Source organism: Esox lucius, chromosome 5 (assembly GCF_011004845.1).
Source record: "Esox lucius isolate fEsoLuc1 chromosome 5, fEsoLuc1.pri, whole genome shotgun sequence".
NCBI lineage: Eukaryota > Metazoa > Chordata > Actinopteri > Esociformes > Esocidae > Esox > Esox lucius.
In genome coordinates this window covers 6,108,020-6,130,154 of record NC_047573.1, presented here as the reverse complement: position 1 = coordinate 6,130,154, position 22,135 = coordinate 6,108,020, and positions in this window count along the sequence as shown.

The window sequence follows — 22,135 nt, the reverse complement described above, 5'->3', positions numbered from 1 at the left end:
TTCTTATGACAAACAGCGACCGGTGGGCCCCAGGGTGGAGGCGGCGGCTCGTTCACAACACACTCGTTGGCTGGTTTCACTCACTATCTGCTAGTGTGACATTTACTCCACTGCGTGATGTTCACTGGGTGCATTTCTTATTCATCATACTGTACACAGGAAGTAGGATTCCGGGGGTGTTTTTGGCCTCCCATTGTTGTGCCCCTGTATGACTTGGTTGGTGAAGTAGCAGCTAGCATTAGCGAAAAACCTCTATGTGTGAGTGGTTTCTGACACCTGGGTGAATCATAAAAATACACCTTTTTGTGCCACAACAATATTTTCCATCTTCAGATTACCAGTGGTCAATAAATATAGGTGGGCAGGATCCAGAGTCTTTAGGCAGAAACCAGGTGGACAAGGACAGGGATGACCAGGTGGACAAGGACAGTGATGACCAGGTGGACAAGGAAAGGGACAACTAAGGGGACAAGGTAGCGGAAAACCAGGGAGACAGGGACAGTGATGACCAGGTGGACAATGACAGGGATGACCTGGTGGACAAGGACAGTTACGACCAGGGGGACAAGGACAGGGATGACCAGATGGACAAAGATGACCAGGTGGACAAGGACAGGGACGGCGAGACATGTGGATAAGGACAACCAGGGGGAAAAGGATAGGGATGACTAGGTGTCTGTGACAGCAGGAGTCATCAGCTAGAAACTACTTCTGCAACACAACCAGTAGGACTATGGACAGGGACAGCTTGCTGTGTGTTACTTAGGTCTTTAAACCATGCAGGAGAATGTGACCTGGTATTGGCAAAACTGTCTTCATTTGCATTTCAATCTTGCATCTTGTACAACTTTGATCAAGTGTCAAGCTAAAGGTAGATTTTTAAGTCAAATTAGAGGTAGATTTTTTTTTATTGTAATTAAATAAGAGACAATTGTTGTTAAATAAACTCATTTTTTACTGAATTAAAAAAATTGTAAAAAAGTTTCCTAATAATACAAACATCTGAACCTGCTTTTCATTGTTTCTTGATTGCAGTTGACAAGTGCAAGTCTTGTCAATAGGCCAGCACCATCCAGGTTTTGGGGTTTTTGAATCATATTTGGCTGCCTTGCCTTGTCTCGTTGTCCTGGGACCTCAATCACTGTAGAAGGGCAGAGTATTCTGATGTAAACGTCCTGGCTCAGAGACCTGAAAAGCATCAGATATTCAGAGGACACATATCCCGACATCAACTGTTCCGAGATAGCTTGGAGCTGTGGCAATGAATCAAAGATTTAATAACAGATTTTCAGGGTTTCATGAAATCTGAGAGACAAACTGGGTAGAAGTTTAAAAAAAGATATCCTGCATTTGATTAACAGGTCAAACCAACTCGTGAAACAAAATTGCAAAGCAGTTTTGCAATTCCAATGTTGTAATGGCAGCCTTGAAACCACATGAACATTGAGAAAACAATACTGCTCTCAAATGCACCAACTTGACAAAGCATAACATTGCATGGATCTATAGCTAGACCAGTATATGTGGCCTCCTAGGTGTTTTCACTTTGCGGGTAAAGTGAAAAACCTGTACCTCACCCCTACCTCACGCCTTGTCTTTTTTACAAGTTGATTCATGTGGTAGCTAGTGACCTAGCTACTCTGAGACACTCCACAGGCCCCTGACCAATTACCATTCAGAAGTATACCCGGCGAATCCTCTGGTACATTGCACGGAAAGTGACTTGAAAATCTGCGCCCCAAACGCCCCCCTATCACACCCATTGCGCACTATTATTGACCAGAGCCCTGTGTGGGCCGCATTCGGGAATAGTGTGCCATTTGTGCCACGGTCTGAGACACCTGTAGGTAATAGACAGTGGTATTGGGGATGACGGCTGCTGCCTCAGATGCCGTCGATTGATGTAATGGTTCAGCCGATAAGGAGGGGAGGGGAGGGAGGGAGGGAGGGAGGGCAGCTTTCTTGATGATAACTGGGTCAAATAGGAGCTGAGCTTTCCCACTTTCTTTCTCACCTTCTCTTTCCCGCAGCTTCTAAAAGACACGTGGAGTAAAGAGGTCGGCAACTCTCAGCTACCCCTTCAATCATCCTCCTGTTATTTCTCCTTCTTTTTAAATAGAACAAACGGCTGGAAAGTTAGCATTCGTAGGGTGTTCACATCAAATCAGGGACATGTAAAAGTATTCCCATTTGCAGGGGAAAATGCGTGGAATAAATGTAAAGAGTGATTTATATAATATTTATAAGTGAAGCTGTGACATGAATTTGAAAAGGTTTATTATTCAATGGTGGGAACGATAAACAAGACAGCGAAGACAGTCAAATAGCATGCTGGGAAGACTTCAGGGATTTCACCTTAAATCATAAGGCCAATTCAACGCTTCATATCACATGCACTTTGCACTTTATAACTCACCCTCAGAGGACAATTCTCAGTGGACAAAGAGGTGATCTTTTGTACAGTGCTAATGTCTCCTTTATATGTAGTATGTTGAGATACTATATAAAAGTAGCTAACCATGACTGACTAACTTCAATACGGCTTAGTGATCAAAGCAAATGATGCATGTCTCTACTTTTGGCATATTGGTCAGGCACATAACAAAATGTTCCGTCTGTTTCCAACCATGTTACAGTTACCTAAACATTCAAGTAAGGCTAATTAAACAATAACTGCTGTGCTAGGCAAATGTGGAATGTATTTCTGTCTGCCTCTCAGTGTGTCTACGAATGGGTTTTCAGAAACAAAATGATCTTATCTTAGAGGTCAACTGAGTAAGATCTGAAACTGCTTACTCCAACAATCTCTGAAAACTCTCCAATGACTTTGCAAGTCGTAGATAATTCAGCGTTAATGCATTAACATTCAATTACCGTTTGAACGGCTTCAGTGTTTCGAAATGTGTCATGTAAGCTATAAGCTTTATCTTATGGTAGGCCTTTTTTTTGCGCCAATGCCTTTAGCCATTCTCTTTTGGGAATTCGTCATAATCCATGCAAAACAACAGCACCCATGAACGGTTGCCATTGTGTTGTGTCAAGTGGAAATCTAAATCTCCTTTTCATTATGAGATGTGAGTGAAATGAGTGAAAACATAAAGGAAAAATGGGTTCCTTCCGCTAGCATCTGCAGGGGGGATAGCAGAAACCTTGTTACAACTCCAGAATGTTTTTATATCGTTAACTGCTGTAACAACTGAGGCAGGACACACCCAGGGAGAACAGAGGACGTTTAATAATAAAAATAAACCACTGAACGTCAAGACACAACAACCATTACATACAGCATGAGCCAAACACAGGCCGACAAGCCACGCTAGGAAAAAAGAAACCGTCACCAGTCTTAAATAGGCACATTGATTAGGGAAAGGACAATAAACAACAAAACAAATGTACGTGATCCAAATGAGGATGAGAGGGTGTTGGATCTCGCTGGTACAGCAAGCCTGGCGGGACGTGGCACTATCTAGCTTCAACGTTTGGTATGGAATTACTGGTTTACACTTTTGAATTACTGTTGTACAACCAAGGAAATGTAGTGGCACAGAGCAGCTATCTAGCTTGGCATTTTAGATAATGTTATACAATGCATGGTTCAGAATTTCTTGGTTAAAGGCACCAAACAAAGATATATTATGGGTAGGCCTACTGCTATTTACTCCTAGTACTAGGTAGCAGGGGCCAAAATCTGATATGACCTTTGGAGGGGATAATTACATAAACATTTCTCAAGAGCAATTCTTGAGGGGGACACCAAAAGTAGTGCTGTAATATTATTTTAGTTTGCACCATCGGTCTGCTCGCAACTGTAGCTCAGCAAATTCAACTTTTGTGTGAACCCTACCAACATAAATCAAACTTACTGGATTAACCTCACGTTAGCTATGTGCATTCAGACGGTAGACATGAACACTGTCACCTAGCCAATTAACGAAAGCTACATACATTGCATTGCAAGCTTCTCTCATTTACTTGAATTCAAACAGCTGCAAACACTGGTTGATGTTACTGTAGCTAGCTAGCAAACGTCAGCTTACTGCTAGCTAACAAAGTGTGACCTGAAATTCAATGCAACAAAAATGAAGACTGGTGACGGTTATAAATGTGTCTTACTGTATTAGTGGTATTAGTAAAGAAATGTCTAACATATCCTATGTTTGCACTACAGACACCAATTTCCACACATGCACTGTACCTGCACAATGTGCCACTGCTGAGGCCTTGGGAGGGAGAGGACGAAACCATTGTGAGAAAAAGGGCGGGGGTCGCAATCTTTTGAAACGTAAAAACATGCTATTATGTGTCTATAATCAGCAAACGTGCTTTCAAGCGCGTTTTATTAATATTATTGAAATTGCGTAGTTATTTTTACAGTGATATATTGGGGTGAAAAACCATAGTTCCCCCAGGATGTAGGGGTTGTAAAACCCCCACATCCGTTTTTTTCCCAATCACTTAAGAGTGAGACTTATACTAAATATTTATCCAGCACTTTATCCCTATTTTTTGAGACTGGTGACATAACTGGCACACAAAAACATAAAAAAAAATTGAAAATCATCAAAAAAACATTGCCTCCATAAGCGTGCACACCGACAAATACTGTATGTTGAGCACTCCTTTTTCGAATAAAATTTCAATCAATCGATAATTGTTTTGATGTCACAAAGTGCTTACAGATAACTAGCCTCAAATCCAAAGGCCAATCCACAAGTAGAATTGAAGCACCAAGGATCAGAACCTAGAAACTTTGACCCTTTGGGCCAAATCAATGTTTTGCATTTTCAGGTGGCCAGCAGGTCAATAAATACAAACAGACTGGGTCCAAAAGAGTCTAGATCATCCACGTGGACAAGGACGACCAGGTGGGCAGTGACAGCAGGAATCATCAGACAACCAGATCAGCAACCCAACCAGGAGGTCTTTGGACAAGGACGATCAGGTGGACATTGACAGCAGGAATCATTAGACAACCAGATCAGCAACCCAACCAGGAGGTCTTTGGACAAGGACGACCAGGTGGACATTGACAGCAGGAATCATCAGACAACCAGATCAGTAACCCAACCAGGAGGTCTTTGGACAAGGACGATCAGGTGGACATTGACAGCAGGAATCATCAGACAACCAGATCAGCAACCTGTCTTTGGACAGGGACGGCAAGGAGTCGTCAGGCCTGGTGGTCCAGAGGCCAAGGGCTCATGTCCTCCTAAGGTTCAACAGGATGCCAGAACAATAAGAGGGAACATTCAATGGTTCCAAAGGGACACTTCAGCATGGAATTCACATCGAACCTTGTCCCCCTCACATAAACAAATGCAATGTCTTTTCAAGCATAATGTCACTTCAGGTAAAAAGAAAACTGTAAATAACCTCAGTGGCATAAAATTATAGTGAAGGTGTATTTTATTGGTTCGTGTCTCCTCTGTGCAACCTATTTGACCCAATAACTTCTGTGTTCGATTTGAGTACTGTATAGTATTTCTTTTCAATTAAGTAATTAAGTAATGCATAACATTCTTTTTAATGAAATAGATTCTTAATAAAATGTGAGAAACCACTTTCAAGAGGTATATTATGCATGTGTATATATACTTCCGTTCAAAAGTTTGGGATTACTTGGAAATGTCCTTATTCTTCACGAAAAAACATGAAAGGAGTTTGAATAGGAAATATAGCAAAATGAAGAGGAAATATAGTCAGGTATGGATTAGAAATAATGCTTTTTAATTTAAATAATAATCGTGCCCTTCAAACTTTGCATTCGTCAAATAATCCTCCTTTTGTGGCAATTACAGCCTTGCAGTCCTTTGGCATTTTAGTTGTCAGTTAGTTGATGTAATCTGAAGAGATTTGGCTTGATGGGCACTTCTTACATACCATACGGTCAAGCTGTTCCATTGTCCTGTTGTAGTAGGAAATGGGTTCCAATCAAGTGCCGCAGGGTATGGCATGGCGTTGCAAAATGGAGTGATAGCCTTCCTTCTTCAGGAACCCTTTTACCCGGTACAAATCTTCCACTTCACCACCACTAAAGCACCCCCAGACCATCACATTGCCGCCACCATGCTTGACAGATGATGTCAAACACTCATCCTGCTTTTTTCCATTTGGTCTGTGTCTCACAAATGTTTGTTTTTCATATCAAACAAAGATTTGTCTGTCCACAACACTTTTTTCTAATCTTCCTCGGTCCAGTGTTACAGTATTTTGCCCATCTTAATCTTTTTTTGAGATATCAGATATGGCTTTTTCTTTGCAACTCTGCCTAGAAGGCCAGCATTCTGGAGTCGCCTCTTCAATGTTGACACAGAGACTGGTGTTCTTCGGGTACTATTTAATGAAGCTGCCACTTGAGGACCTGCGTTGTGCCTGTTTCTCAATCTAGACAATCTATTGCATTTGTCCTCTTGGTCAGTTGGGGACCTCCCACTGTTTTGTGAGAGGAGTATTACACAGCATTGAATGAGATCTTCAGTTTCTTGGCAATTTTTCACATGAAATAGCCTTAAGAGTAGACTGAAGAGTTTCAGAAGAAAGTTATATGTTTCTGGCCATTTTGAGACTGTAATGGAACCCAAAATTGCTGATGCTCCAGATACTCAACTAGTCTAAACAAGGCTTCTTTATTTCTTTTTTAATCAGTTTTCAGCAGTGCTAACATAATTGCAAAAGAGTTTTCTAATGATCAATTAGCCTTTTAAAATACATGGATAAGCAAACACAGCATGCCATTGAAACACAGGACTGATGGTTTCTGATAACGAGCCTTTGTACACCTATGGCTTTGTAGCCATTTCCGGCTACAATAGTCATTTACAACATTAACAATGTCTACACTGTATTTCAGATCAATTTGATGTTATTTTATGGTGTGTGTGTGTTGACTGTATTAATGTATTAATACACTCACCTAAAGGATTATTAGGAACACCATACTAATACTGTGTTTGACCCCCTTTCGCCTTCAGAACTGCCTTAATTCTACGTGGCATTGATTCAACAAGGTTCTGAAAGCATTCTTTAGAAATGTTGGCCCATATTGATAGGATAGCATCTTGCAGTTGATGGAGATTTGTGGGATGCACATCCAGGGCAAGAAGCTCCTGTTCCACCACAGCTCTATTGGGTTGAGATCTGGTGACTGTGGGGGCCATTTCAGTACAGTGAACTCATTGTCATGTTCAAGAAACCAATTTGAAATGATTCAAGCTTTGTGACATGGTGCATTATCCTGCTGGACGTAGCCATCAGAGGATGGGTACATGGTGGGATGGACATGGTCAGAAACAGTGCTCAGGTAGGCCATGGCATTTAAACGATGCCCAATTGGCACTAAGGGGCCTAAAGTGTGCCAAGAAAACATCCCCCACACATGTTTTTCCCTTTTCACAGCATTCTTTGTAAACCCTAGAAATGGTTGTGCATGAAAATCCCAGTAACTGAGCAGATTGTGAAATACTCAGCCCGGCCCGTCTGGCACCAACAACCATGCCACGCTCAAAATTGCTTAAATCACCTTTCTTTCCCATTCTGACATTCAGTTTGGAGTTCAGGAGATTGTCTTGACCAGGACCACACCCCTAAATGCATTGAAGCAACTGCCATGTGATTGGTTGATTAGATAATTGCATTAATGAGACATTGAACAGGTGTTCCTAATAATCCTTTAGGTGAGTGTATGTATACCAGATTACACTAAGAACTGGATACTGATACAGCGAAAGATAACTAAAAGCTTCTCTGTTCTCTTCAACGCAGAGACTAGCCTGACAAACACCTGATGACACCCATCAACTCACCCATTCAGGCCCATCAACTCACTCATCTGAGTAAATTGAATATAAATTGTCAATGCATGTAATAGGTTTCTGACACTCTTTGACATTCTTCTCGTCCAGAGAGACGGCCAGAGCTTTTGACGGGCCCCCTGATAACTGACTTAACTGTCCTCCTCCGTTCCACTAAGTTCACCCCCATCAGAAAGTCAAATATCTCACTGCCACCAACCTCGGTATCAGCCTTGGCCGACTCACACATGCGGTAGAATACGCACCACAAAAAATCTGGTATGTTTTGAGAAAAGGGGAATGCAAAAGCTTCCCACTCAGTGAGTGGGTTAACTGTCCACTATGACAGTGAGTGGGTTAACTGTCCACTATGACAGTGAGTGGGTTAACTGTCCACTATGACAGTGAGTGGGTTAACTGTCCACTATGACAATGAGTGGGTTAACTGTCCACTATGACAATGAGTGGGTTAACTGTCCACTGGGACAGTGAGTGGGTTAACTGTCCACTATGACAGTGAGTGGGTTAACTGTCCACTATGACAGTGAGTGGGTTAACTGTCCACTATGACAGTGAGTGGGTTAACCGTCCACTATGACAGTGAGTGGTTCAACTGTCATCGTTTTCTTCTTTATTAATATGTGACCTCTGCACTGTCCGCTATTGTGCAGTTATTATACGGTACCAGTCCGTGCATTTGTTGGTGTTTTGCATTGCGACAGGTCTGTTGGTGTTCAGTGTGCATTGCCACTGGGCTGTTGGTGTTCAGTGTGCATTGCCACTGGGCTGTTGGTGTTCAATGTGCATTAACACTGGGCTGTTGGTGTTCAGTGTGCATTGCCACTGGGCTGGCTGATTGTGGCAGCAGAATATGGAATATGCTTACCATGTTTGGCCAGTACAGTTACTTATGTCCGGTATTATAGCTAGTTAACACACACTTTCAGGTATTTGTTAAATAATTATACGTATACAATCATTGATATACAACAGAAAATCATGATAATAATAGTTGTAACACTTTGTTAAAGAACACATTTTATATAGTGTTTCAATGCTGAAGCCCTATGAATGTGATGCCTCACGAAAGAAACCACATTTTTGCATTTCATGTTAACATGTTTTTAATTGGATTTTAATTGTTGCTGACAAGAATGCTCCACGTTTCTATAGGTCCCATACATTTCAGAACCACTATCTTCTGTAACTGCCTTTCTGTTCATGGGAAAATCTGCCGTGGCCCAAATTAATGAGTCTCTTATCTCATAAGAAATGGGCAATTTTCTGTGATTCAGTACGATTACAAGCAAGGGCTTCCTTCCTGACTAGTCTTGAATAAAATGCAGGCAGTAGGTACGGTGCAATTTGTTTATTTATCAAACGTGAAATAATACATTTTAGAATGGAGAGATAATATTCACTGTGAAATAGAGTAGAGCAGCTATTCTAAATGATAACAATATTGTAGTATAAACTTCTGTGTTGTGACGACGTGTGCTGGTGTTTTATTGGCTAGGAAACATCCTGCGTTGGATAAACTGACGGTATCACGGTTATAACCATTCCATTTGGCCAGCATCCCCATCTCATTCTACCTGAGGTGATACAAAAAAAGGTCTCCCAATGACTCAGGAGACGAGAACCAAGCTCCAGTCAGCCTCCCAAAATGGCCACAGAGTGTCCTGCTAATTCAGCAGCCAGATGTAGTACACGGAACAGGGGCCCTTTGATACACCTCCATAGTGCCACGCTGCTGCCGGTTCCCCACGGGTCAATGTGACCCTCTTTGGGGACCATTTCCATTTAGTTGCAACGTTCATGCTGCGATACATTGAGATAACCGGGGTCCAAACAGGATTTTACTCCCGTCTCCCAACGTCGGCATCCGGCTCACACTGCCGGGGTCCCAGCGGCACCTGGTTCTGTCAGTAGTGTTGAACAGGGTGCCATTTGGGAGTCGTGCTTGGCCCAGCTTCCCTGCTACGGTGGGCCCACGGGAACATGCTCACGGAGGCCTGTGCTTTGAGCACCTGAATGCTTCATCATGCTGTTGGTGCCTTTCTGTAGGGATACTAGGATCGCACCTTCCAAAGGAGAGTTGGAGGAAAAAGAAACGCGTTGTGAAGATGTTCAGATTATTAGGGTTCCAGGTCTCTCAGCGTTGGTTGTAATCGAAAGTCAAATGACTATGTGTAGTATTTCTTATTTTACACATTTGTATTCTTTCCAGTCTCTGCTTTAGGTCAGTACTTGACAGTCACTGGGGTTGATTAATCCTCTGATATCTCCCATCGCCACCGTTTAACTCCGTTGCTGTTTATAAATTACAACAAATTATGCTGCTTAATGGCATACAAGAAATTGTTTATGAAACTGTTCATTACCTGGGCTGCTTTGAAACACAGAGACATTCCTGATGTGAGATTAAATGTTTGACACGTTTCATTTTTTTTTTTTTAACGTGTCTGACCTAACTGTTTTCTCCCATCATTTAATCTGACCTGGGCATTGAGTGTGCTCACATGAACAAGCTGTTAGATTTCAAGGTTAATTATCCTATGTTTTTTCAAAAATTGGGGCCATTCGAAAGTATTTCAAATTTTGGGGAGGGTGGTACCTTTTTATGACACCTCCAGTTTGGCCTGGAGTATTCTATTTCTTACTCCCCGAAGTACAAACCTGATTCAAAAATGGTTGGGACACTGTACAAATTGTGATTAAATAAGGAATGGAATAATTTACAAATCTCATAAACTTATATTTAATTCACAATAGAATATAGATAACATATTGAATGTTGAAAGTGAGACATTTTGTAATGTCATGCTAAATATTGGCTCATTTTGGATTTCATGAGAGCTACACATTCCAAAAAAGTTGGGACAGGTAGCAAAAAGAGGCCGGAAAAGTTAAATGTACAGATAAGGAACAGCTGGAGGACCAATTTGCAACTTATTATGTCAATTGGCAACACGATTGGGTATAAAAAGAGCCTCTCAGAGTGGCAGTGTCTCTCAGAAGTCAAGATGGGCAGATGATCACCAATTCCCCCAATGCTGCGGCGAAAAATAGTGGAGCAATATCAGAAAGGAGTTTCTCAGAGAAAAATTGCAAAGAGTTTGAAGTTATCATCATCTGCAGTGCATAATATCATCCAAAGATTCGGAACAATCTCTGTGCGTAAGGGTCAAGGCCGGAAAACCATACTGGATGCCCGTGATCTTCGGGCCCTCAGACGGCACTGCATCACATACAGGAATGATACTGTAATGGAATTCACAACATGGGCTCAGGAATACTTCCAGAAAACACTGTCGGTGAACACAATCCACCGTGCCATTCGCCGTTGCCGGCTAAAACTCTATAGGTCAAAAAAGAAGCCGTATCTAAACAGGATCCAGAAGCGCAGGCGTTTTCTCTGGACCAAGGATCATTTAAAATGGACTGTGGCAAAGTGGAAAAGTGTTCTGTGGTCAGACAAATCAAAATTTGAAGTTCATTTTGGAAAACTGGGACGCCATGTCATCCGGACTAAAGAGGACAAGGACAACCCAAGTTGTTATCAGCGCTCAGTTCAGAAGCCTGCATCTCTGATGGTATGGGGTTGCATGAGTGCGTGTGGCATGGGCAGCCTACACATCTGGAAAGGCACCATCAATGCTGACAGTTATATGCAAGTTCTAGAACAACATATGTTCCCATCCAGACGTCGTCTCATTCAGGGAAGACCTATCATTTTCTAACATGACAATGCCAGACCACATACTGCATCAATTACAATGTCATGGCTGCATAGAAGAAGGATCCGGGTACTGAAACATTGAAAAACATTTGGCGCATCATAAAGAGGAAGGTGCGACAAAGAAGACCTAAGACATTTGAGCAACTAGAAGCCTGTATTAGACAAGAATGGGACAACATTCCTATTCATCAACTTGAGCAACTTGTCTTCTCAGTCCTCAGATGTTTGCAGTCTGTTATAAAAGGAAGAGGGGATGCCACACAGTGGTAATCATGGCCTTGTCCCAACTTTTTTGAGATATGTTATATTCTGATTAAAATATAGAAATTTGAAACTTCCACATCATTGCATTCTGTTTTTATTCACAATTGTAAAGTGCCCCAACTTTTTTGGAATCGGGTTTGTAAATCGTGACCTTGACTGATTTTGTCAGGGAAATTTCTTGAATTGATGTATTCCTACTGATTAAAGGACTGAGTCCCCATGTTTGGATAAGAAAAGGAATGTGGTAGAGAGGGGTCTGATGTTTGTTTAGGGGGGCATCCTTGACCGGCACCAGCGGATTAAAGGGTTACTCGTAAATTGGTAAATCTGTATAACCCATCAGTGTCTATCTGTTATTTGTCCAGACACTGGACAAGAGTTGAGAAGGTTACCCATGTGGGGGAAGACAGCCTGTCCCTTGTGTGAATCTTAGGACATGTGATGGGACAAAGGGAATGTGTTTTATTGACATACATCTTACCACACGCCTTTTTCACCTTTAAGTACTGATGATTGTCCTGTATTAATTTAAAGATTATTCACTGTTACTCTGTAACCTGTGTACTCTCTCCTTGCAAGAATAAAACTGTTTATTGTGCAATTGAGTTTTCCTCTGTCTTACCTACCATTTTCGTAAATCACTGACAGCCTGCAGGATCTTTGGTGCTGTATAGGAGTGTCGTGGCAACGACGAACGTTAAAGCTCAAACCACTTGACCGCACCTGATGAGCTCACCTGAGTTCCTTGTCTGTTCATTAAGAAATTAGTCACAAAAGAAGTGTTTGCTTTATATACAACGGTGTCCCACATGCCACAAACACTGTTATCTGAATAATTACAACAGGCAACAGAAGGCAAAGGAAACCTTTTGAAGTACAGAAAAGTGGGGGAAAACAAACATTATTACAATATCTTGAGTTCAGTTGCAGGGATATGTGTAATCAGCAAGTCATCTCTCTGAAATATGAACACATTGAAGTTGGAATCTTCAGGAAAAGCCCAAAAAAGGAATCAAAGAGATGAGATTTATTTTTTTATCAGGTAAAAAAATAAAGAATTTACATTTAGCCATGTCTAAAGCATTGCATAAATAGCAATTATTTATGAAGGATTGGAGAACATGAAAGACAGTATGTGTTCCTTGAAAGGAAACTATATTCATAGGCAGTTAGAGAGATTTTTTATTATTATAGTGGATTTCCACACTGAATTCTACCCCTGGGGAATGCTGATCTCAACCTGGCCACCTAAACCCTGGGCAGCTTTAAGGCAGACTTCAAGCAATAAAGGCATGATCAATGTACCATCATAACATACCATTTAAAGATATGTTCGCTTCAGCACAACCGTTCCTTAGCTTCCAAAGCTTTTGTCCCATCCCGTCCACCCCAACCTCGAAAAGATTATCCCATGAGAATTACATCTGCCCATACTGACAGAGTTAGCTGCCTGAATGTTGTAGCAGTATCTGGCGAGTCGGAGTAACTCATTGACTTCACACAAAATCCACAAAAGGCTCACCTCGTGCCTGTTTTCTAATTGAGGTTGAGTTTTTCATGCAAAGTCAGCCTTTAAATCACACGAATGGGCCACCCTTGAGCTGGGCTCCTCCCTGGAGAGCTTCTCCTGCCCTTTCCTTCCTCTCTGGCTTTGCCTTGGCCTTCGGGGTTCTTGGCCAGGTAACTGTAAACACCGTTAACGTACATAGGCTCGTGCAATTAATTTAACTGATTGATTGACTGGATGTCTCCCCAACAGGTTTTCTGTTTATTGAATAGGGCAAGGATCCTGTGTCCCAAATGGCAGTCGATTCCCTTTCACAGCGCACTACTTTTGTCAGGGCACAAATGGCACAAGGGGCACTGGTCAAGAGGGATGCATTGTGTAGGGAACGTGGTGGCATTTGGGAGTCAGGTGGACTCATGCTACTCTCTGACACAGCAGGTTTTTGATGGCTCTGTAAAAGCAGACCACCACTGCTTAAGGCAAGGTGACAGCAGGGGTAATCATTGTCCATAATTCATGTTTAATACCCAAATGATTAGGGGACGATGGCATGGGTAGGGGGGTGGTGGGGGGCGAGGGGGGGGCGAGGGGGTGTCCTTGCTCGCTTCAAACCCCACTCCAGTCCAAACTCAGTTCTCAGCTGGTCAAGTGCATAGTGCATTTCAGACAGAGTATGCTTTTCTTTTTCCCCCCAATGCGTCCTTGTGAGAGAAGACCATGAACAAACATGTCAGCTGGGAATTTCCTGTAGATTAAAGCTGAACGGTTTGGTGCGCATGACGTCCCAATCGGTGCGTTTTATTTGGTTGCGTCTTTGAAAGACAAAAAATTCTTTTGCATATTTGTGCCGGTGTGTCTGTTGTGGTTGAATAAGATTATGGAACATGTACACCCTTTGTGGCGTATACATGGGGATATGTCCTAATGGCATTCAATAGCTTAGCAAAGTGCAATCAGATATATTTGCATGCACTGCGAGACGTGTAAGCAACACTGAGCGCCGTTGTAAAATCCCATTATTTATCAGTTATTTTCGGCAAGGACAGGCGTTTTCATTTGGAGATTGGGTTGTTATTTAGACATACAGTCATTAAACCAATTGCGTTTAGGATGTTGTGGTAAGGCCTGAAGTCAGATATATATTTGCATGACTAAGACGTACATAAGATACTATTTGCCCTTCAGCCTGAGGCGCTGTTGCATGCGGATTAGGAGTGTTTAAAGGTCATATAACTAGGGGGAGGAAGAAAGCCTGGTAAATGTTGATTAAACTGTACAACTCCCAACAAATTTACGAGGTCTAATATTTTTTACTTTATTACCTTAAAGAATTTGTACGGCCCATAAGACTGGTTTTCTTAAGAGAGCTTGTGAATCACGCTGTAATTTATTTCTCTTTTTACCTTGACATTTTGCTAACCTCATTTTATACTGATTGAAATTACCCCCCTTGTCAGTTTCTCCCTGTTCCCTTTTTGTCATTCTGGAAATGTAGGGCCTTAGGTAGACGTGGATTGATGAGGAGTGAGTTGTCACCTACTGAAATCTCTTTTTTGACCTCAGTTTAATGATCATTAGTAAAATTATAATAACTTATCCGCTAGATACCAATCTATACATGCATTTTTGGATTCTTATACATTAGGCAATAACCGTATGGACCGTAATTCAGTGATGGAAATGCATTAGAACAAGACTCACAATAGACAAATGTAGCTCTCACTCAATGTCAACCTCCCTCGTACGTTTTTTTCCCCTCCATAGTAATTTGTACGTCACACAGTAACCTCAGAATGTACTCTCCCCGACTACAACGTTAATATTCATGATGCGTGGAGAATTCCCAACGTCTGTCGTGGTGGAACATATGTGGGCCTGAGCCCCATAAGTCAGGTTGCGAGATTTCGTACAACAGTCTAATTATATCAGTATCCAAGGGGGATCAGAGCACTCCTCCCAGGGCCCCCGTGCTAGTTGATTGTGTGTGCAGAACCGGAGGCTCCATTAGCAAGCTGTTGAGTCAGCAAATACTGATGCCGTCCTTTGAGCCCACTGATACGTCCATCCAGCAGTCACAGTCAGAGGTGGATGGAAATCGTTATGCGCCCTTCTCATTCTAATGACCGGTTCTATTACGCACATGTTTTCAATGGTGATATTGTTGAACCTGGTTTGTAGCGTAATAAAATAATCATATACTTCTTGTGTCATATACTTTACATCTTTTATAACTATATGAAATCCTATCTTTATGCAAGAATGTTAACATCGATGAGGGATTAAAATGACCAAAATGGGAATGGATATGAGCGTCTGCTAAATTATTTAAAGGAGTATTTCACCCTGGGGGCACTTTAGGTGGTACGTATAATGTCTGAGAGGTGTCTAGGGCAGGCAGTTTGGTGCACACATAATTGGCCAGAATGGAGTGGAATGCTTTTTGGCAAACAACCCACACAAATATGTCACAGGATGGACGGAAAGCCGGGCATGTTTTGTTTCATTTCATGAAATGTTCATGTTTTACCAATTCTCGTGCAATTTGTCCTTTATTTGAAAGAGCCATTGGATTTCTGTCAGCGATGTTCCTATCAGCAGATGGATGCATTATCCTCTTTCTGAAAGACTACAACTCCGTGGAGACATCATTTGCCCCAGTCCCCCATCCCATCGGCAGGTTTTCTGAACATTATCCCGGTAGACTGACTGGGCAGCTAGCTAGTGCATTAAGTAGTTGTAAGTACATAAAGTAGCTGTGCTATGGTGAAATGCCCCTTTAATGTAGCATACAATGTATTTACGCTACATCTAGTATCAATAGTGTCTGTTAAAATCGCATCTCACATTTGTTTTTGCTTTGTTGTAAAATGTTGTACAAGAGCCGTATGTCTACGCAATCCACAGGCATTTCAGGGAGAGTGATGCAATGCTATTCAACTGATGGAAATTGCAATGAATATCAATCAGCCTGTGGACAAGTGTAAAATACCCACTTTTACACAACGGTCGAGATAGAGGTGATGATGATGGTTTGCAAGCTGAGAAATGTTCAGCAGCCTGGATAATCAACATAGCCATACAAGCAAATCAGTTGGGAAAGTTAGCATATTGTACTGGAGTATCTATGATAAATGGAATCTTGTTTACTAATACGCAAATGCTCCCTGGAAACATCATTGCAGCGACAACGCGCAGTCCTGGTTTTGTAGGTTAAATGTTATGTGGGCATGGGTTTACAATGGTACGACCATGACAACAACATTAACAAATAAGAAGGACTACATTACATTCATAATTGTCAGTGCTATCTTGAGGTTGATCTATATAAGGACATGTAACATAGTACATTGTCCATACAATTATTCTAAACATCTCTGTTGGAGAATGAAGATGACCTCATGAAATAATCTTATTAGTAATAAAATAAATATGACTAAAGCTTTCCCCCTGCATGTCACAATGACTACATTTATCCTTCGGCTAATTGCAAATTAGGTCCTTTGACAACATTACATTGAACTTTGCCTCGTCCCTAATGATGATATACAAATAAAATGGTTGACCTTGTGCGTGGGGAACACGCACACAAACATGCTAGAGAATCAGCATTTTTGTTCGTATGGTCTATTGTCATGAAAGTCAGGGGAAATTGCTAATGTAATTTCTTTAGTTCAATTATAAAAGAACAATGTTTTTGAGTGCATATTGGTCAAAATGCAGACTCTGGCCATTTCAGCTTTTGTTTCTAGAGCTGAATGTGGGGACATGTATTTTGAGTGGTTATCTAACAGTTGATTTTACTGTAAAGTAGTATATATCTTGGTGTCATATTAGGTCACGTCATGTACTACACAATTAATTTACTGTAAACTCAGTGCTTCCCTGCAATGTCTGTGTAAATACAAGAACAAACCAAGTCCTGCACATTGAAAACATCATAATTGCGTAATACAGCATTCCCGTCAACAGGTTAATTGATTGTGGTTGGTCCCCATTTTATTTTTTATCAACCCTGACAGTGTGAGGCGCATACAGTGGACATCACTTGTAATAGTTGCTGCCATCCAATTCTGTGCATGATCGTTCCGTTATGAAAATGTGTCAACACGGCTTTCAGCTACTCTCGCACAACGAGATTGCCGTCCAGAGTGATTAATCGTAATATCGTTATTCATGAGGTGTAAGCTGCAGTAGCTATTCCCATAGGGCCCTACCCTTGACCCTCATTTAAGGTCATTAGGCTGTCTCTGCATTTTCTATAGAGTGCACTATTTTTGACCAGTACCTGTAATGCATTATGTGGGGATTAGGGGGCCATTTGGAACGTACCTATAGACACAAGCAACATATCATAGCCACATTAATTCTGGTTCAGAAATCCAAGGTGATCTAATCAAAGGTAGCATTTCTTTTTATCCCCTTGTGTTGCTAGGCTGAAGCGTTATTCATGTATCCTCAAATAAAGTGTTACCCAACGAGCAGATTGTATTCTATGCCACATGTAGCGTGTATGCAGAACATTTTGTCCGTCGTTGTCTTGTGCTACTCAGTTGGAAGCACATTTTCCAAGCTCTAAAAATACAACAATCGCTGCTGAGCTGAATTACATGCAGAAGAGCCATTTAACAAGGCAGACACTATGATTGAACATGCGTTACCTAAGCAGGGGTTTAAGATATGGAATGATGATGATAGTGGGAGCCGTGTGTATAAATGTTTGTTTTACTCTCTTGTATATTCTCATAAAGAAACATGAAGGTCAATATTTCTCTTTCTAATGAAGATCCCCAATGCTACGGGAATTAGAAATATGGCCCATGTTAGAAGCAAAAGGGCAACTCGTTAATCTAAGACCTTACCGGGAGAGCCGGCAATGCCTGCATTTCCAAATGGCACTGCGTTCCCTGCCGTGCTCAAAATTAGTGCAGTCTGAAGGAGAATAGGGTGCCATTTGGAACAGAGAGACCTATTCTGGATAGTGTCTTTCACTAGGCCTCAAAATAGAAATACATTTTCTAGCCCCGGGTAGGGCAGAGTGCTGCTGATAATATTTCTACAGCGTTGTGGTTGTTCAAGGTCATTTAAGAGGGAGACTTTTATCTCTGGTAATATGGTAGTGAATCATCTTTTATTGAAACACACTTGATTTACTACTCTATCTCTGCGGTATCTGTGAAGTATTACTTTGTGGACAATTGCTGTTAACTGCCTTGCTCAGGGACAGAGCGGCCGTGGATTTGATCTGGCCAACATTCGGCGGCTGGTCGGTTGCATTTCTGAAGCTTTAAGAAAAAAGAGAAAACCCACCAAAATAAGAAATGAGCATCCTGCGACTGTTTCTGAGTGAGAACCTGCTGCGTCATTTGCCAATGAACCAACCAACATGCTCCCTCCCTACCACCCTGGTGTGTTTGTTCTGCAGTCGTTGGAAACCACTTGGTGATTCACTTATTACATTTAGGTTAAAAACACCTCATCATTAATTGTGTATATGAGTCGGAATGTAATGTTCACAGGGTACTGGACTAGAAGGGACAGTGAACAACTGCCCTGCGGCAGTTAAAAGCTAGCGACAGGATGTTGAAGTGACATCAGTACATACACTTCCAAGTGTGGGCGGGGCCAGATATACAGGCTTTCAAAAGTATTCACCCCCTTGGACTATTCCAGCTTTTATTGTGCTTCAACATTAAATCAAAATGGATTTTTGGCATTGATCAACACAAAAAAACTCCTTTATGCCAAAGTCATTAAAGAAGTCCACCTGTGTGCAGTTAAGGTGTTTCCCATCTCTCTGAGAGATCCCATAGTTGGTTAGTATTCCTATAAAAAACTAAATCATGAATACATAGAAACATGAATAGCAAATTGGGAATACATTTCTTCAAAAGCATCAATCATGGGTAAGATATTAGAACATTTCGAAGGCACTGGATATTCCCTGGAGCACTGTCCATTATTAAGAAATGAAGAGAATATGGCACAACTGTAAATCTATCTGGAACAGCCCATCCGCAAAAACTGATTATCTGGGCAAGAAGGGCACTACAGTAGTCAGGGAGGCCACATAGAGACCTCTAAAGGAGTGACAGTCTTCAACACCAGAGTTGTGAGACACTGCATACTTCAACAATAATGCTTCACAAAAGTGACCTTCATGGGAAAATGGCAAAAACACTCACAACAAACCTAGTCTAAAATTTGCCAGAAGGTATGTGGGAGACCCTGAGACCAAGTAGGAGAAGATTCTATGTTCTGATGACACCAAAATCAAGCTATGTGGCGATAATACTAAACGCTACGTTTGGCAGAAGCTTGACACCGCACAGCATCCTGAGAACACCATCCCTACCGTGAAGCATGGTGGTGGCAGCGTCATGCTATTTCTCTTTGTCGGGGCCTGAAAAACATGCAAAGACATAGGGCAAAATTGATGCGTAAAATACAAAGAAATAGAAGTCTGCAAGAGACCTGGGATAAAATTCCAAGATGACCCCAAACATAAAGCCAAAGCCACCCTGAAGAGGCTTAAAAACAATAAGGTCAATGTCCTGAAGTGGCACTCAATGCCCAGACCTAAGTATAAAATTGAGAATACAGTGGATGTAAAGACTACAAACCCCTGTTAAAATACCAGGTTCTTGTGATGTGAAAGAATGAGATAAAGTCAGAACTTTATCTTCTTCTGGCGAAGCCATGCTTTTGTGGACTTGGATGTGTGCTTTGGGTCGTCGTCATGCTGAAAGGTGAACGTCCTCTTCATCTTCAGCTTTCTAACGGACGCCTGAAGGTTTTCTTGCCAAAATGTCCTGGTATTTGGAACTGTTTATCCACCCTGACTAAGGCCCCGGTTACAACTGAAGAAAAACAGTATCAAAGCATGATACTGCCACAACCTTGCTTCACTGTGGGTATGGTGTTCTTTGGGGGATGTGTATTGTTGTTTTTGCACCAAATATACCTTTTGGAATTATGGCCAAAATGTTCAACCTTGGATTCATCAGACCATAACACATTTTCCTATATGCTTTTAGGAGGATTTAATGTTTGTTTTTGCAAACTTCAGCACGGCTTGGATGTTTTTCTTTGTAAGAAAAGGATTCCGTCTTGCCACCCTACCCCATAGCCCATTCATATGAAGAATACGGGGGATTGTTGTCACATGTAGCACACAGCCAGTACTTGCCAGAAATTCCTGCAGTTCCTTTATTGTTGCTGTAGGCCTCTTGGAAGCCTCTCTGACCAGTTTTCTTCTCGTCTTTTCATCAATTTTGGAGGGACGTCCAGTTCATGGTAATGTCTGCCAATATGTCGCTGCCATATTTTCTCCACTTGATGATGACTGTCTTTACTGTGTTCCATGGTATATCTAATGCTTTGGAAAATCTTTTGTACCCTTCTCCTGACTGATATCTTTCAACAATGAGATCCCTCTGATGCTATGGAAGCTCTCTGCAGACTATGGCTTTTGCTCTGAGATGCAACTAAGAAAATGTCAGGAAAATCTTACTAGAACAGCTGAACTTTATTTGTGATTAATCAGAGTCACTTTAAATAATGGCAGGTGTGTAATGACTTCTATTTAACATGAGTTTGAATGTGATTGGTTAATTCTGAACACAGCCACATCCCCAGTTATAAGAGGGTGTACACACTTATGCAACCAAGTTCTGACATGATTTATCTTTGTCTTACACCACAAAAACCTGGCATTTTAACAGGGGTGTGTAGACTTTTTATATATGGAAAGATTTGAAAATTGCTGTTCACCAAAGGAACCCAACCAGGCTTGGAAATTTGTCATTTTAGGGGCAAGGCCATTTGGCCTTCGGTGTCACAAAAAAATGTTTAGGGCACAAAGGCCACATGCCAGGGCACAAAGGCCATTGAGTGAAATAAGAGGATTTTGGAGCTTACAAATAAATAACTTGAATTACTGATGAGAAAAAAACATGCATGACATAAAAACATACATTATTCACTTTTTTCATATCATTCTTTAAATAACTTATTGAAATTACATCTACTCCTCCCTCAAAAAATGTTATAGATGTTTCCTTTCAGCAATTTTAATTGGGAGCATTCACATGTCAACATGCAACGCTATTGACAGTTAGTAACGTTAAAGCTAGCTGGCCAGAAGGATAACATTACCTCAGTTACCCAAAAGTAAACCGGGAAGTATCCTTTAACATCACAACCACTTGCGCTAATGATTACGACCTAAGTAAACAAATACAGAAACGTATTTGTGCGCGGAGCAAGTAAGTTAGTTTTTTTAATCTTTCACCACAAACGCTGCCATGTTATGCCAAATCTAACTTCGATTCGACCTCTCAAAAAACTTACAGGTGTATTCTCCCACTCAGAGGTCGATACTTTCCCACTTCCCAGTTGCTCATGAACGCACCAAAACATAGCGTTTTGATTCAGGTAATTACTAAATAATCACTAATTACTTATCTATCGATAACTGGCTAGCTTGCTTACCTGCATTTAGTCCTTTGTTCTCAGTTGCGAACTACAAATTTACGAACAAACTGGTGAACGCGAGATTTTGCCAGTAGCAGGGGCACAAAAGCCATGGTCGCCGTAGGGCGTACAATGAATTTCGGGTCATCACGGTTAGGGCGAAGTGGACGTCGTGAAATTCCTACGGTGAACCAAACGTTTTGGAGCTTCAATTGTGTGAAGAAGAACGGGCAAAAAACCTTCAAATAAACTCATGGCTGTAATTGCTGTAAAAGCTGGACAACAAATGTTGTCTGAAGGTGTTAAATACTTTCGTAATCAAATATTTTATGTTTTGAAATTTGCAATTACATGTGTAGA